The sequence below is a fragment of the Arachis hypogaea genome, chromosome 17 (assembly GCF_003086295.3).
Source record: "Arachis hypogaea cultivar Tifrunner chromosome 17, arahy.Tifrunner.gnm2.J5K5, whole genome shotgun sequence".
Taxonomy (NCBI): Eukaryota; Viridiplantae; Streptophyta; class Magnoliopsida; order Fabales; family Fabaceae; genus Arachis; species Arachis hypogaea.
In genome coordinates this window covers 66538622-66553879 of record NC_092052.1, presented here as the reverse complement: position 1 = coordinate 66553879, position 15258 = coordinate 66538622, and the positions used below count along the sequence as shown (strand labels likewise).

Here is a 15258-nt window from a genome sequence, read left to right as displayed (position 1 = left end):
GAGAGAGTGAGTTAAGATTGGTGGGGATCCTGTGGGGTCCACAGATCCTGAGGTGTCAAGGATTTCTCATCCCTGCACCAATTAGGCGTGCAAAACACCTTCTGCTACCAATCCTGGCGTTAAACGCCAAGTTGCTTCTTGCCCTTTTCGGGCGTTAAACGCCAGTCTGGTGCCCATTTCTGGCGTTAAACGCCCAGATGGTGCCAGACTGGGAATTTAACGCCCATTCTGCTGCCCTTACTGGCGTTTAAACGCCAGTAGGCCTCTCCTCCAGGGTGTGCTATTTTTCATTCTATTTTTCAGTTTGTTCTTGCTTTTTCAATTGTTTTTGTGACTTCACATGATCATCAACCTATAGAAAACATAAAATAACAATGGAAAATAGAAATATAACATAGATAAGTAAAATTGGGTTGCCTCCCAACAAGCGCTTCTTTAATGTTAGTAGCTTAACAGTGGGCTCTCATGGAGCCTCACAGATACTCAGAGCATGATGATGGCCTCTCAACACCAAACTTAGAGTTTGGTTGTGGCCTCCCAACACCAAACTTAGAGTATGAATGTGGGGATTTTGTTTGACTCTGCATTGAGAGAAGCTTTTCATGCTTCCTCTCCATGGTTACAGAGGGAGACCCTTGAGCTTTAAACACAAGGGAGTCCTCATTCACTTGAAGGACAAATTCTCCTCTGTCAACATCAATCACAGCTCTTGCTGTGGCTAGGAAGGGTCTGCCAAGGATGATGGATTCATCCATACACTTCCCAGTGTCTAGGATTATGAAATCAGCAGGGATGTAGTGACCTTCAACCTTTACCAAGACATCTTCTACAAGTCCATAAGCCTGTTTTCTTGAATTGTCTGCCATCTCTAGTTAGATTCTTCCAGCTTGTACCTCAAGGATTCCTAGCTTCTCCGTTACAGAGAGAGGCATGAGGTTTATGCTTGACCCTAGGTCACACAGAGCCTTCTCAAAGGTCATGAAGCCTATGGTACAAGGTATTGAGAACTTTCCAGGATCCTGTCTCTTCAGAGGTAATTTCTGCCTAGTCAGGTCATCCAGTTCTTTGGGGAGCAAGGGGGGTTCATCCTCCCAAGTCTCATTACCAAATAGCTTGGCATTTAGCTTCATGATTGCTCCAAGGTACTTAGCAACTTGTTCTTCAGTAACATCTTCATCGTCTTCAGAGGAAGAATACTCTTCAGAGCTCATGAATGGCAAAAGTAAATTCAATGGAATCTCTATGGTCTCAGTGTGAGCCTCAGATTCCCATGGTTCCTCATTAGGGAACTCCTTGGAGGCCAGTGGACGTCCATTGAGGTCTTCCTCAGTGGAAATCACTGCCTCTTCCTCCTCTCCAGGTTCAGCCGAGTGGGTAATGTTGATGGCCTTGCACTCTCTTTATGGATTCTCTTCTGTATTACTTGGGAGAGTACTAGGAGGGAGTTCAGTAATTTTTTTACTCAGCTGACCCACTTGTGCCTCCAAATTTCTAATGGAGGACCTTGTTTCAGTCATGAAACTTTGAGTGGTTTTAATTAAATCAGAGACTACAGTTGCTAAGTCAGAGTGGCTCTGCTTAGAATTCTCTGTCTGTTGCTGAGAAGATGATGAAAAAGGCTTGCTATTGCTAAACCTATTTCTTCCACCATTATTGTTGTTGAAGCCTTGTTGAGGCCTTTGTTGATCCTTCCATGAGAGGTTTGGATGATTTTTCCATGAAGGATTATAGGTGTTTCCATAGGGTTCTCCCATGTAATTCACCTCTTCCATTGCTGGGTTCTCAAGATCATAAGCTTCTTCTTCAGATGAAGTTTCTTTGGTACTGCCTGTTGCTGCTTGCATTTCAGATAGACTCTGAGAAATCATATTGACTTGTTGAGTCAATATTTTATTCTGAGCCAATATGGCATTCAGAGTATCAATCTCAAGAACTCCTTTCTTCTGATTTATCCCATTATTCACAGGATTCCTTTCAGAAGTGTACATGAATTGGTTATTTGCAACCATTTCAATGAGTTCCTGAGCTTCTGCAGGCATCTTCTTCAGATGAAGAGATCGTCCAGCAGAGTTGTCCAATGACATATTGGACAGTTCAGATAGACCATCATAGAAAATACCTATGATGCTCCATTCTGAAAGCATGTCATAAGGACACCTTCTGATCAATTTCTTGTATCTTTCCCAGGCTTCATAGAGGGATTCACCTTCCTTCTGTCTGAAGGTTTGGACTTCCACTCTAAGCTTGCTCAATTTTTGAGGTGGAAAGAATTTTGCCAAGAAGGTATTGACTAGCTTTTCCCAAGAGTTCAGGCTTTCTTTAGGTTGTGAATCCAACCATGTTCTAGCTCTGTCTCTTATAGCAAAGGGAAAAAGCATAAGTCTATAGACCTCGGGACCAACCCTATTAGTCTTGACAGTGTCACAGATTTGCAAGAATTAAGCTAAGAATTGATGAAGATCTTCGAATGGAAGTCCATGAAACTTGCAATTCTGTTGCATTAGAGAAACTAATTGAGGCTTAAGCTCAAAGTTGTTTGCTTCAATGGCAGGGATTGAGATGCTTCTCCCATAGAAGTCAGGAGTAGGTGCAATAAAGTCACCAAGCACCTTCCTTGCATTGTTGGCATTGTTGTTGTTTTCGGCTGCCATGTCTTCTTCTTGTTTAAAAAGTTCTGTTAGATCCTCTACAGAGAGTTGTACTTTAGCTTCTCTAAGCTTTCTCTTCAAGGTTTTTTCAGGTTCAGGATCAGCTTCAACAAGAATGCCCTTGTCCTTGCTCCTGTTCATATGAAAAGAGAGGAGAAGAAAATATGAAATCCTCTATGTCACAGTATAGAGATTCCTTGAGGTGTCAGAGGTAAAGAAGAATAGAAGGAGAAGGTAGAGAAGAAAGAATTCAAACTTATCAAGAGGGATAGAGTTCGAATTATTGATAATGGAGAGGTGTTAGTCCTTTAAATAGAAGGATGTGAGAAGAGGGAAAGAATTTTCGAAAATAAAGTAAAAAGATTTTGAAATAATAAGAGCAATTTTGAAAATTTGGTAATTGATTTTCAAAAACTAAGATTGGGAAAGAAATTAAGTGATTTTTGAAAAAGATTTTGAAATTAGAAATCAAAAAGATATGATTGAAGCTTAATTTTGAAAAAGATGTGATTGAAAAGATATGATTGAGAATCAATTTAAAAAGAGAAAGTTTTTAAAATTAAAGTTGATTACTTGACCAACAAGAAATTAAAAGATATGATTCTAGAATTAAAACTTTTGATCCTTTCTTAATAGGCAAGTAACAACTTGAAAATTTTGAATTAAATCACTAATTGTAGCAAGGATTTTCGAAAATAATAATAATTTAAAAAAAATGGAAAGAAATTGATTTTGAAAAGATATGATTGAAGAGATATGATTTGACAAACATTTGATTTTGAAAAATTATGAAAATTTGAAAAAGATTTGAATTAAAAACAAAATCTTCCCTCTAGTGTCCTCCTGGCGTTAAACGCCCAGAATGGCATCCATTCTGGCATTTAACGCCCAAAATGCTACCTTTTTGGGCGTTTAACGCCCAGCCAGGTACCCTGGCTGGTGTTTAAACGCCAGTTTTCATTCCTCACTGGGCGTTTTGAATGCCCAGCTTTTTCTGTGTAATTCCTCTGCTGAATATTCTGAATCTTCAATTCTCTATGTTATTGACTTGAAAAGACACAATTTTAAAAAAAATTTTGAATTTTTAATGATGAAAAACAATAAGAGATGCAACTAAGATCAAATAAACAATGCATGCAAGACACCAAACTCAGAAGTTTGTATACTAAGGACTATAACAAATAAAAAAAATGCATGTAAGAAACAACAAAAGACACAAAATAAGAGAAATTAAAGATCAGAGCACTGAAATCATTAAGAACAACTTGAAGATCAATGAAGAACATAATGCATATATTCAAAAAATGCAAGAATAATAAAGATATGCAATTGACACCAAACTTAAAATTAGACACTAGACTCAAACAAGAAACATAAAATATTTTTGATTTTATAAATTTTATAATTTTTTTTTTGTGATTTTTCGAAAATTATATGAAAAAGAAAATAAAGAGATTCAAAATTTTTAATGAGAATTCCAGGAATCATGCAATGTTAGTCTAAAACTCCGGTCCAAGAATTAGACATGGCTTACTAGCCAGCCAAGCTTTCAGTTAAAGCTTCGATCCAAAACACTAGACATGGCCAATGGCCAGCCAAGCTTTAGCAGATCATTACTTTCAACAGCAAGATTGATAGAAATCAACAAGCTCTTATGATGATAAGTTGAAACCTCAGTCCAAAAGTTTAGACATGGTTTCACAATCAGCCAGACTTCAACAAATCATCATGAAACTCTAGAATTCATTCTTAAAAACTCTGAAGAACATAATAGAATTTTTTTTTGTATTTTTGAAAATTTTTTTCGAAAATAAAAAGTAAAAAGCTTAAGCATAAAATAAAATTACCTAATCTAAGCAACAAGATGAACCGTCAGTTGTCCAAACTCGAACAATCCCCGACAACGGCGCCAAAAACTTGGGGCACAGAATTGTGATTGTCAATGGCGCCAACAACTTGGTATGCACAATTGTAATCTCAACTCTTTGTCACAACTCCGCACAACTAACCAGCAAGTGCACTGGGTCGTCCAAGTAATAAACCTTACGTGAGTAAGGGTCAATCCCACAGAGATTGTCGGCTTGAAGTAAGCTATGGTCATCTTGTAAATCTCAGTCAGGCGGATTCAAATGGTTATGGAGGATTGATAATTAAAAGATGAATAAAACATAAAATAAAGATAGAGATACTTATGTAATTCACTGGTAGGAATTTCAGATAAGCGTATCAAGATGCTTTGTTCCTTCTGAACCTCTGCTTTCCTATTGCCTTCTTCCAATCATTCATACTCCTTTCCATGGCAGGCTTTATGTTGGGCATCACCATTGTCAATGGCTACTTCCCGTTCTCTCAGTGAAAATATTCCAAATGCGCTGTCACCGCACGGCTAATCATCTGTCGGTTCTCGATCATGTTGGAATAGGATCCATTGATCCTTTTGCGTCTGTCACTACGCCCAACACTCGTGAGTTTGAAGCTCGTCACAGTCATCCCTTTCCAGATCCTAATCAGAATACCACAGACAATGTTTAGGCTTTCCGGATCTCAGGAATGGCCGCCAATAATTCTAGCCTATACCACGAAGGTTCTAATCTTAGATTAGAAACCCAAGAGATACACATTCAAGCTTGATTGCATGTAGAACGGAAGTGGTTGTCAGGCACACGATCATAGGTGAGAATGGTGATGAGTGTCACGGATCATCACATTCATCATGTTGAAGAATGAATGGATATCTTAGAACAGAAATAGGCTTGAGTTAAATAGAAAAACAATAGTACTTTGCATTAATTCATGAAGAACAGCAGAGCTCCACACCTTAATCTTTGGTGTGTAGAAACTCCACCGTTGAAAATACATAAGAACAAGATTCAGGCATGGCCGTGAGGCCAGCCTCCCAAAAGCATCTAAGATAGCATAAGGCTAATCAAAGATGAAAATACAATAGCAAAAGGTCCTATTTATAGAGAACTAGTAGCCTAGGGTTTACAGAAATGAGTAAATGATGCAGAAATCCACTTCTGGGGCCCACTTGGTGTGTGCTTGGGCTGAGTATTGAAGCTTTCATGTGTAGAGGCTTTTCTTGGAGTTAAACACCAGCTTTTGTGCCAGTTTGGGCGTTTAACTCTAGCTTTTATGCCAGTTCTGGCATTTTGACGCCAGAATTTCTATGCTGATTGGAACGCCAGTTTGGGCCATCAAATCTCGGGCAAAGTATGGACTATTATATATTGCTGGAAAGCCCAGGATGTCTACTTTTCAACGCAATTAAGAGCGCGCCAATTGGGCTTCTGTAGCTCCAGAAAATCTACTTCGAGTGCAGGGAGGTCAGAATCCAACAGCATCTGCAGTCCTTTTTCAGCCTCTGAATCAGATTTTTGCTCAGGTCCCTCAATTTCAGCCAGAAAATACCTGAAATCACAGACAAACACACAAACTCATAGTAAAGTCCAGAAATGTGATTTTTATTTAAAAACTAATAAAAATATAATAAAAACAAACTAAAATATACTAAAAACATACTAAAAATAATGCCAAAAAGCGTATAAATTATCCGCTCATCAATATATAGACAGATAATAATAAGAATAGCATAATGCATGTAGGTAGCTTCCATCTAGATAGGTTGCATTGCATAAGTTCTACCATTTTTCCTTCACTCTTTTGGTTCTCTTGAGCTTAGCATGAGGACTTGCTAATGTTTAAGTGTGGGGAGATTGATAAACCCCATTTTTAGGATTTATCTTGTGCTTAATTTAGTAGATTTTATCCATTATTCTCACACTTATGCATATGATTTGCATGTTTTACATCTTCCTTCTTAATTATGTGCTTTGATTGAAAACATACTTCTTTGGCCTTAAATTTGCTAATTTTAATCCCCTCTTATTACCATTCGATGCCGTGATATGTTTGCTGAGTGTTTTCAGGGTTTATAGGGCAGGAATGGCTTAGAGGATAGAAAGAAAGTATGCAAAAGTAGAAGGAATACAAGAAAACGATGCTTTGAGAAGCTGGTAGCGACGCGCACGCGTGAGTCATGCGTACACGTGACTAGTGCAGAAGACGAGCGACGCGTACGCGTGACAAGGATTTTTGCCAAGCGACGCATACGCTTGACAAAGCGTCACGTGCTGCATTACATAGAAGACACTGGGGGCGATTTCTGGGCTCCTTTTGTCCCATTTCCAAGCCCGAAAACACTGCTTAGAGGCTGCAGAGTGAAGGAATCAAGGAGAAAACAATTTATTCACATAATTTTAGGTTTTAAATATAGTTTTCTAGATAGAGAGGTTCTCTCCTCTCTCTAGGTTTTAGGGTTCTTAATTTATTCTTTTTCAATTTCTGAATTCTATATTGTTTCAATTTAGTTCTCTTCTACTTTTAATTGCTCTATGATTCTAGTTTATTTATTTCCCTTATTGATTACTTTATGTTGCCACTTTAGTTTATGAATTCTCATGTTAGATTCAATTTTCCTTTTAATGCAATTTGAGGTATTTCATAATTATTGTTCCTTTCTTCGTTTGTTATTATTGATGTTTGCAATTGGTTGTTTAGATTTAATATTCCTTGTTAGTTTTTTATGTTTTTATATTGTGCCTTCGAAGTGCTTGATAAAATACTTGGGAGGGTTTTAAGTTAGATTTTTATATTCTTTGCTTGAATTGATTAATTGGAGACTCTTGAATCATCATAAGTTTCTTCTTGGTTAGCGATTGAAACTTGCTAGTTGGCTTGAGTTTCACTAACTCTAGTCTTTGACTAGGACATGTGAATTCAAGTTGATTTTCTCACTTGACTTTCCTTCATTTGTTAGAGGTTAACTAAGTGAGTAAAATTTACAATTACCATCACAATTGACATTGATAATGGGGATAGGAATTCCGATTATCAATCCTTGCTAAGACTTTTTCTTAATTATTGTTTTATTTCCTTGCTATTTACATTCCTTGTCCACATTTCAAAAACCCAAAAAGATACAATCTCATAACCAATTATAAGTACACTTCCCTGTAATTCCTTGAGAGACGACCCGAGGTTTAAATACATCAGTTTATTTTTATTAGGTTTGTTTTAGTGACAAACAAATTAAATTTTATTGAGGTTTAATTGTCGGTTTAGATCTATACTTGCAACGCGATTATTTTTATGAAATTCTTTACCGACAAAAAATGATGGGAGAAAAATCGTCGGTAAAGAATTTCACAAAAATAATCACGTTGCAAGTATAGATCTAAACTGACAATTAAACCTCAATCAAATTTAATCTGTTTGTCACTAAAGCAAATCCAATAAAAATAAACTAAAGTATTAAACCTCGGGTCGTCTCTCAAGGAATTGCAGGGAAGTGTACATATAATTGGTTATGGGATTTTATCTTTTTGGGTTTTTGAAACAAGGAACAAGTAATGTAAATAACAAGGAAATAAAACAATAATTAAGAAAAGTCTTAGCAAGGATTGATAATTGGAATTCCTATCCCCATTATCATAGTCACTGGTGATGGTAAATGTAAATTGCACTCACTTAGTTAACCTCTAACAAATGAAGGAAAGTCAAGTGAGAAATAATTAACTTTAGTTCACAAGTCCTAATCAAAGATTAGAGTTAGTGAAGCTCAAGCCAAGTAGCAACTTTCAAACACCAATCAACAAAAGACTTTTGATAATTCAAGAGTCTCCAATTACTCAATCTAAGCTAAGAACATAAAAATCTAATTTGAAATCCAACCAAGCATTTTTTCAAACACTTGGAAGGCATAAAATAAAAGCATAGAAAAACAATAGAGAATGTAAAATCTAAAAGCAACAATTTCAAGCATCAATGATAACAAATAAAGTAAGAAGCAATAAACATGAAATACCTCAAATTGCATTAAATAGGAAATTGAATCTAACATGAAGAGCTCATAAATTAAATTGGAAAAATAAATAAACCAACAAGAGAAATAGATAAAGTAAAGTGCTAGAACTAATAAGAGTGGAAGAAAACTAAATTAAAGTAAAATAGAAATCTGAATTTGAGAAGAATTAAGGCTAAGAACCCTAAAACCTAAAGAGAAGAGAGAGCCTCTCTCTCTAGAAAACTACATCTAAAACCTAATGTGTGAATAATGAGATCTCTCTCCTCTCCAGCTCCACTCTGCAGCCTCTAATTAGTATTTTAGGGATTGAAACTGGGCAAAAAATAGCCCAGAAATCGCCCCCAGCATTTTCTGATGCGTGCAGCATGTGGCTCTGTCACGCGTACGCGTCGCTGAAATTTCGCTAGGTCATCCGTACGCGTTCACGTGTACGCATCACCTAACTGCATGGAAACTATGGGAAATTGCATATCATTTTGAAGCCCCGGATGTTAGCTTTCCAACGCAACTGAAACCGCCTCATTCGGACCTCTGTAGCTCAAGTTATGATTGATTTAGTACGAAGAGGTCAGGCTTGACAACTTAGCAATTCCTTCAATTTCTTGTGTTCCTTCCACTTTTGCATGCTTCCTTTCCATCCTCTAAGCCATTCCTACCCTATAAACCCTAAAAACACTTAACGAATATATCACGGCATCGAATGGTAATCAGAGAGGTTTAAAATTAGCAAATTTAAGGCCAAAGAAGCATCTTTTCAATCATAGTACAAAATTAGGAAGGATTTGTAAAACCATGTGAATTATATGAATAAGTGTGAGTTTAGTGGATAAAATCCACTCAATTAATCACAAGATAAACCCTAAAAATGGGGTTTATCAATCTCTCGACACTTAAACATTAGCACGTCCTCATGCTAAGTTCAAGAGAACCAAAAGAGTGAAGAGGAATGGTGGAGTTTATGAAATACAACCTATGTGTATGAATGCAACTAAATGCAAAAATACTTCTACCTACTTGGTTAAAAGTAAACAAATTCTCCAAGACAAACTGATGAGCGGATAATTTATACGCTTTTTGACATTGTTTTTAGTATGTTTTTAGTAGGATCTAGTTACTTTTAGGGATGTTTTCATTAGTTTTTATGTTAAATTCATATTTCTGGACTTTACTATGAGTTTGTGTGTTTTTCTGTAATTTCAGGTATTTTCTGGCTGAAATTGAGGGACTTGAGCAGAAATCAGATTCAGAGGTTGAAGAAGGACTGCTGATGCTGTTGGATTCTGACCTTCCTGCACTCAAAGTGGATTTTCTGGAGCTACAGAACTCGAAATGGCGCGATTCCAATTGCGTTGGAAAGTAGACATCCAGGGCTTTCCATCAATATATAATAGTCTATACTTTGGCCAAGAATAGATGACGTAAACTGGCGTTCAACGCCAGCTTTCTGTCCAAATCTGGCGTCCAGCGCCAGAAAAGGAGCCAAAACCAGAGTTGAACGCCCAAACTGGCACAAAAGCTGGCGTTCAACTCCAAGAAGGACCTCTACACGTGCAACACTCAAAGCTCAGCCCAAGCACACACCAAGTAGGCCCCGGAAGTGGATTTATGCATCAATTACTTACTTCTGTAAACCCTAGTAGCTAGTTTATTATAAATAGGACCTTTTACTAGTCTTTTTGACCATCTTTGGATTATCTTATGATCTATTGATCACGTTTTGGGGCTGGCCTCTCGGCCATGCCTGAACCTTTCACTTATGTATTTTCAACGGTAGAGTTTCTACACTCCATAGATTAAGGTGTGGAGCTCTGCTGTTCCTCAAAGATTAATGCAAAGTACTATTGTTTTCTATTCAACTCAACTTATTCCGCTTCTAAGATATTCATTCGCACTTCAACCTGATTGTGTTGAACGTGACAATCATCATCATTCCCCATGAACGCGTGCCTGACAACCACTTCTGTTCTACTTTCGATTGAATGAGTGTCTCTTAGATCTCTTAATCAGAATCTTCGTGGTGTAAGCTAGAATGATGGCGGCATTCAAGAGAATCTGGAAAGTCTAAACCTTCTCTGTGGTATTCCGAGTAGGATTCAATGATTGAATGACTGTGACGAGCTTCAAACTCGCGAGTGCTGGGCGTTAGTGACAGACGCAAAAGGAGGGTGAATCCTATTCCAGCATGATCGAGAACCGACAGATGAATAGCCGTGCCGTGACAGGGTGCGTTGATCATTTTCACTGAGAGGAGGGGATGTAGCCACTGACAACGGTGATGCCCTTGCATAAAGCCAGCCATGGAAAGGAGTAAGACTGATTGGATGAAGATAGCAGGAAAGCAGAGATTCAGAGGAACAAACGCATCTCTATACGCTTATCTGAAATTCTCACCAATGAATTACATAAGTATCTCTATCTTTACGTTTTATTAATTAATATTCGAAAACCCCATAACTGTTTTATATCCGCCTGACTGAGATTTACAAGGTGACCATAGCTTGCTTCATACCAACAATCTCCGTCGGATTCGACCCTTACTCACGTAAGGTTTTACTTGGACGACCCAGTGCACTTGCTGGTTAGTTATACGGAGTTGTGAACCATGGTCTTGGCATCATGTTTTTGGCGCCATTTCCAGGGAAAGAAAGAGCAATGAATTTTACATAATTAAAGTGTAATCACGATTCCGCGTACCAAGTTTTTGGCGCCGTTGCCGGCGATTGTTCGAGTTTGGACAACTGATGGTTCATCTTGTTGCTCAGATTGGGTAACTTTCTTTTCGTTTTCCTTTCAAAAAATCTTTCAAAAATATTTTCCTTTGTTTTCGAAAAAAATTAATTAAAAATGTTTTCAAAAATATATTTTTCCTCAGAATTTTTAAGAATGAATTCTAGTGTTTCATGAATCATGTTGAATCCTATCTGGCTGTAAAGCCATACCCAAACTGCTTTGGGATTGGTCTTTAACTAATCACCTCAATGGAGCCATGTCCAATTCTTTTGGATAGGGCATGTTAGGCTTGTCATGTCTGAATTACACTCATATTTTTATTAAAGCTTGGCTGGCTATTAAGCCATGCCTGACCCTTTGATTGGAGCTTTAAGACTAACATGGCAAAATTCCTGGAATTCATATTAAAAATTTTGGACTCATTATTTTTATTTTTATTTTTTTCACAATAATTTTCGAAAAAAAAAATTTGAAAATCATAAAAACCAAAAATATTTTTGTGTTTCTTATTTGAGTCATGTGTCATGTTATAAGTTTGGTGTCAATTGCATGTGCATCTTGCATTTTTCGAAAATTTCATGCATTCATAGTGTTCTTCATGATCTTCAAGTTGTTCTTGGTCAGTCTTCTTGTTTGATCTTGATGTTTTCTTGTTTTGTGTCTTTTCTTGTTTTACATGTGCATTTTTTATTTATTAGAGTCTAAACATGACAGATTTCTAAGTTTGGTGTCTTGCATGTTTTCTTTGCATATAAAATTTTTCAAAAATATGTTCTTGATGTTCATGATATTCACGGTGTTCTTGGTGTTCATCTTGACATTCATAGCATTCTTGCATACATTCATAGTTTTGATCTAAAATTTTCATGCATTGCATCTTTTTCATGTTTTTCTCTCTCATCAAAAAAAAATTTTCAAAAATCAAAAAAATATATATATCTTTCCATTTTTCTTCTCATCAAATTCGAAAATTAGATTTGACTTTTTTCAAAAATTTTTAAAATCAAGTTGTTTTTATGAGTCAAATCAAATTTTCATTTTAAAAAAATCTTCTCTTTTTCAAAATCTTTTTCAAAAATTAAATCTTTTTTATTTTTCTTAGTTATTTTCGAAAATTACAAAAATATTTTTCAAAAATCTTTTCTTAATTTTGTCTCATAATTTTCGAAAATAACATCATCAATTAATGTTTTGATTCAAAAATTTCAAGTTTGTTACTTGCTTGTTAAGAAAGATTCAAACTTTAAGTTCTAGAATCATATCTTGTGATTTCTTGTGAATCAAGTCATTAATTGTGACTTTTAAAAAATTAAATCTTTTTCAAAACTAATTTCTATCATATCTTTTCAAAAAATATCTTCTCATCATATCTTTTTCAAAAATTTGATTTCAAAATATCTTTTCTAACTTCCTAACTTCTTATCTTTTCAAAATTGATTTTCAAAATTTGTTTCAACTAACTAACTAACTTTTTGTTTGTTTCTTATCTTTTTCAAAACCACCTAACTAACTCTCTCTCTCTAATTTTCGAAAATATCTTCCCTCTTTTTCAAAATTTCTTTTTAATTAACTAATTATTTTAATCTTTGATTTAAAAAAAAAGGGATCTCTATTATTATTATTTTTCTGTGCCCTCTTCTTTGTCATATGAGCAGGAGCAAGGACAAGAATATTCTTGTTGAAGCAGATCCAGATCCTGAAAGGACTCTGAAGAGGAAACTAAGAGAAGCTGAATTACAACAAACCAGCAAGCACCTGTCAGAAATTATCAAACAGGAAAAGAAGATGGCAGCTGAAAATAATAATAATGCAAGGAGAATGCTTAGTGACTTTACTGTACCTAATTCCAATTTACATGGAAGAAGCATCTCCATTCCTGCCATTGGAGCAAACAATTTTGAGCTGAAACCTCAATTAGTTTCTCTGATGCAGCAGAACTGCAAGTTTCATGGACTTCCATCTGAAGATCCTTTTCAGTTCTTAACTGAATTCTTGCAGATATGTGATACTATTAAGACTAATGGAGTAGATCCTGAAGTCTACAGGCTCATGCTTTTCCCTTTTGCTGTAAGAGACAGAGCTAGAGTATGGTTGGACTCTCAACCTAAGGATAGCCTGAACTATTGGGATAAGCTGGTCAAGGCTTTCCTAGCCAAGTTCTTTCCTCCTCAAAAGCTGAGCAAGCTTAGAGTGGATGTTCAAACCTTCAGACAGAAAGAAGGTGAATCCCTCTATGAAGCTTGGGAGAGATACAAAGGACTGACCAAAAAGTGTCCTTCTGACATGCTTTCAGAATGGACCATCCTGGATATATTCTATGATGGTTTATCTGAGCTATCAAAGATGTCATTGGATACTTCTGCAGGTGGCTCCATTCACCTAAAGAAAACGCCTGCAGAAGCTCAAGAACTCATTGACATGGTTGCTAATAACCAGTTCATGTACACTTCTGAAAGGAATCCTGTGAGTAATGGGACGCCTATGAAGAAGGGAGTTCTTGAGATTGATACTCTGAATGCCATATTGGCTCAGAACAAAATATTGACTCAGCAAGTCAATATGATTTCTCAAAGTCTGAATGGAATGCAAGCTGCATCCAACAGTACTTAAGAGGCATCTTCTGAAGAAGAAGCTTATGATCCTGAGAACCCTGCAATAGCAGAGATAAATTACTTAGGTGAACCTTATGGAAACACCTATAACTCAACATGGAGAAATCATCCAAATTTCTCATGGAAGGATCAAAAGCCTCAACAAGGCTTTAATAATGGTGGAAGAAATAGGTTTAACAATGGTAAACCTTTTCCATCATCCACTCAGCAACAGATAGAGAACTCTGAACAAAATACCTCTAATTTAGCAAACTTAGTCTCTGATCTATCTAAGGCCACTGTAAGTTTCATGAATGAAACAAGGTCTTCCATTAGAAATTTGGAAGCACAAGTGGGCCAGCTAAGTAAAAGGATCACTGAAATCCCTCCTAGTACTCTCCCAAGCAATACAGAAGAGAATCCAAAAGGAGAGTGCAAGGCCATTGACATAAGCACCATGGCCAAACCTGTAAGGGAAGGAGAGGACGTGAATCCCAAGGAGGAAGACCTCCTGGGACGTCCAGTGATCAATAAGGAGCTTCCCTCTGAGGAACCTAAGGACTCTGAGGCTCATCTAGAGACCATAGAGATTCCATTGAACCTCCTTATGCCATTCATGAGCTCTGATGAGTATTCCTCTTCTGAAGAGAATGAAGGATGTTACTGAAGAGCAAACAGCCAAGTTTCTTGGTGCAAACATGAAGCTGAATGCCAAATTATTTGGCATTGATACTTGGGAAGTTGAACCTCCCTTGTTTATCAATGAACTAAGTGATCTGGATCAACTGACGTTGCCTCAGAAGAGACAGGATCCTGGAAAGTTCATAATACCTTGTACCATAGGCACCATGATCTTTAAGGCCCTGTGTGACCTTGGTTCAGGAATAAACCTCATGCCCCTCTCTGTAATAGAGAAACTGGGAATCTATGGGGTGCAAGCTACTAAAATCTCATTAGAGATGGCAGACAATTCAAGAAAACAGGCATATGGACAAGTAGAGGACATGTTAGTAAAGGTTGAAGGCCTTTACATCCCTGCTGATTTCATAGTCCTGGATACTGGAAAGGAAGAGGATGAATCCATCATCTTAGGAAGACCTTTCCTGGCCACAGCAAGAGCTGTGATTGATGTTGACAGAGGTGAACTAGTCCTTCAATGGAATGAGGACTCCCTTGTATTTAAAACTCAAGGATCTCCCTCTGCAACCATGGAGAGGAAGCATGAAAAGCTTCTCTCAAAGCAGAGTCAACCCAAGCCCCCACAGTCAAACTCTAAGTTTGGTGTTGGGAGGCCACAACCAAACTCTAAGTTTGGTGTTGAACTCCCATATCCAAACTCTAAGTTTGGTGTTGGAGAGTCTCAACAATGCTCTGAACATCTGTGAGGCTCCATGAGAGCCCACTGTCAAGCTATTGACATTAA

The 15258-nt window shown here is 37.0% G+C and overlaps 2 non-coding genes across 2 annotated transcripts; one reads left to right on the top strand and one right to left on the bottom strand.

Annotated features, from left to right (window-relative positions):
* Window positions 1-2138: 2138 nt before the first annotated feature.
* Window positions 2139-2246, top strand: LOC112768654 (small nucleolar RNA R71). The gene has a single exon (XR_003186057.1). It is a non-coding gene; the product is annotated as a small nucleolar RNA R71 (small nucleolar RNA).
* An 11179-nt stretch (window positions 2247-13425) lies between these two features.
* On the bottom strand, window positions 13426-13533 carry LOC112768543 (small nucleolar RNA R71). Its single transcript, XR_003185957.1, has one exon. It is a non-coding gene; the product is annotated as a small nucleolar RNA R71 (small nucleolar RNA).
* Window positions 13534-15258: the final 1725 nt, after the last annotated feature.